The sequence below is a fragment of the Bison bison genome, unplaced genomic scaffold, assembly GCF_000754665.1.
Source record: "Bison bison bison isolate TAMUID 2011002044 unplaced genomic scaffold, Bison_UMD1.0 scf7180017864516, whole genome shotgun sequence".
Lineage (NCBI taxonomy): Eukaryota > Metazoa > Chordata > Mammalia > Artiodactyla > Bovidae > Bison > Bison bison.
This window is the reverse complement of record NW_011495069.1, coordinates 2,519,665-2,522,519: the sequence shown is the minus strand read 5'-3', so window position 1 is coordinate 2,522,519 and position 2,855 is coordinate 2,519,665. Positions and strand designations below refer to the sequence as shown.

Here is a 2,855-nt window from a genome sequence, read left to right as displayed (position 1 = left end):
CTGGCAGATTGTTAACCACTGGACCACCTGGGAAATCCTGATGTGGGTTCTAGAGTGGGAGAGGAGGGGGTGGGAGGGCTCTGAAGTTGGGGTGTTGGCAGGGCCGCGTTCCCTCCGAAGGCTCTGGGGGAACCTCCCCTCTTCCGGCTTCCAGTGCTGTTCGTACTCCCCGGCTCGTAGACGCGACATTGCACTCATGCCTCATCCTCGTCACCTTCTGCTTTACGTCTCCTCTTCTGCCCTAAGGACAGTTTTGGTGCCTTCAGGGCTACCCGCTCAAATCCAGGATGACCTCGTCTCACGTGCAGGCACGTGTGTGCTCAGGCGTGTCTGACTCTTTGCAACCCCATGGACTGCAGCCCACCAGGCTTTTCTGTCCTTGGGATTCTCCAGGCAAGAATACTGGAGTGGGTTGCCCTTTCCTCCTCCAGGGGGTTTTCTTGACCCAGGGATTGAACCCACATCGCCTGCATCTCCTGCATTGGCGGGTACATTCTTTACCACTGAGCCACCTGGTACCAATTACCCGTGTGTGATTTAATTTCTTCTGCAAAGACACTTTGTCCAAGTCAGGTCCCGCTCACAGGTTCTGAGCGCGTATCTCATTGGGGGAGGGGGCGCTGTTCCACCCACTACAGACACCTGTGGGAGCGTGGCATGCCGTTCAGTGATGTGCTTTCAGCGTGGAGGCAGTGGAAAGCCTGGATGCCTCTGCCCCAGCCTCAGGTGGGTGAGGCCTCCAGGACTGAATGCTGGCTTGTGACAGATCTGTCAGCCGGGGCTGCCGCCCTGGGGGTGGTTACGGAGGGTGAGGTGCAGAGCTCGGGGCACTTGGGGTGGTCCGCTGCTCTTCAGAAAGGATTCCTTCTCAGGATGGGGCGAGTGACAGAGAACTGTCAACGATCTTTAATCTCACACACACTCTGTTGGTCAGAGCAAGTGACGGTCAAACCATACAAGCAGGACTTGAGTGTTAGTTGCTCAGTCCTGTTTGAGTCTTTGCGATCCCAAAACAAATTGGATTCATTTCCATTGACCACTCTGTCCATGGGATTCTCCAGGCAAGAATACTGGAGTGGCCTGAGCATTCCCTTCTCTGGGGGTTCTTCCCGACCCAGGAATAGAACTTGGGTCTCCCCCATTGCAGGAGGATTCTTTACCCTTTGAGCCACTGGGGAAGCTCAGATCAGCAAGGTGGAGCAGTGCATTCTGTCCACAGTGGAGGGGGAAGGGAGCCAAATGGTGGACTCTGACTCTGGGGTTAGGAGGGCATGGGCTTTGCCAGCCTGAGACCTGGGTCTGCAAAGACCAGCCTCTGCCCAGCTGAGGAACCTGGGTTGGGTAAGGATGCAGCCTCCCTATGCGTCCATCTCTCCATTTGCAACAGGAGGTTCACGTCACCTCTGGGCAGCGGCAAAGGGCAGAGAGACCATGGCAGTCAGGCCACGGGCAAAGTGCTGGCTCCTGATCCTCCCCTGGCCTTCAGGCTGAGGTGTCCCTGCCGGCGCAGGGGGACCTTGCACCCACCCCTGCTTTCTGTAGTTGCTACCCCACCCCAGGAGGTTATCCTCCTCTGTGCCATCATCATCTTGCTCCTTTCCTGGTCATCCATCCCCAACCCATGCAGCAGACCATCTGCCAGGCTCCTCAGTACCTGGATGTACTCAGTACTCCTCAGTACTGAGTACCTCAGTACTCAACAGTTGTTGAGTCACTCACTCGTGTCGGACTCTGCGCCCCCGTGGACTGCCGCACGCCAGGCCTCCCTGTCCATCACCAACTCCTGGAGTTCACCCAGACTCACGTCCATCGAGTCAGTACAGTAATACTATTGTTGTTGTTCAGTTGCTAAGTCATGTCTGACTCTTTGCAACCCCGTGGACTGAAGCACGCCAGGCTCTTGAGTCCTCCGCTGTTTCCTGGAGTTTGCTCAAATCCATGCCCATTGAGTCAGTGATGCTACCTAACCATCTTATCCTCTGCCACCCCCTTCTCCTCCTGCCCTTAATCTTTCCCAGCATCAGGGTCTTTTCCAGTGAGTCGACTCTTTGCATCAGGTGGTCAGAGAACAAGGCCACCTGGACGACATGGTCTTATTAACAGGACCGATTCTCAATTCAGAGGAGAAAGGCATACCTTTGGCTCCAGTGAGCATAAATTACTTGTTAGCTTCAGAACATTAATACAAGCCAACTCTTCAATTCCCCTGCTGAACATATTGGATTCATTTCCATTGACCGCTTGGCTGAGGCCATCAGAAGTGAGATCGATCGTCAGCAGCCTTTGGCAAGTGAGGCTGGAGACTGGGGCGAGGATGATGTCCTGCCTCTCCGCCTTTGCAGGACTGGTTCCCAGAGCAGCTTCCTTCCGGCCCCTTTCTGGTCACTGCTTCCCCCCTGAACCTTTGCTGCCGACCGATAAGAACTGGGGCTCTGGTATCAGGCGGACCTGGATCCGGGTCCCAGGTCTGTCACCGACGAGCTGTGGGACCTCGGGAAAATCACTCAACTCCTCTGAGCCTCAGCTTCCTCATCTGACGTGGGGTTTGGTACACTCATCTTGGAGGCTCCTGGAGAGATTAAAACGAGACCGTGAACGTGGAAGTACCTTCCACAGGTTCAGTTCAGTTCAGTCACTCGGTCGTGTCTGACTCTTTGCAACCCCATGGACTGCAGCACGCCAGGCTTCCCTGTCCATCACCAGCTCCTGGAGTTTACTCAGAACTCATGTGCATCAAGTCAGTGATGCCATCCAGCCATCTCATCCTCTGTCGTCCCCTGCTCCTCCTGCCCTCAATCTTTCCCAGCATCAGGGTCTTTTCAGATGAGTCAGTTCTTCGCATCAGGTGGCCAAAG

The 2,855-nt window shown here is 55.3% G+C and overlaps 1 protein-coding gene across 1 annotated transcript in view; it reads left to right on the top strand.

Annotated features, from left to right (window-relative positions):
- The window catches only part of TMCO4 (transmembrane and coiled-coil domains 4), a 99,318-nt gene that overhangs the window by 53,956 nt on the left and 42,507 nt on the right, over positions 1-2,855 (top strand). The window lies entirely within an intron of this gene.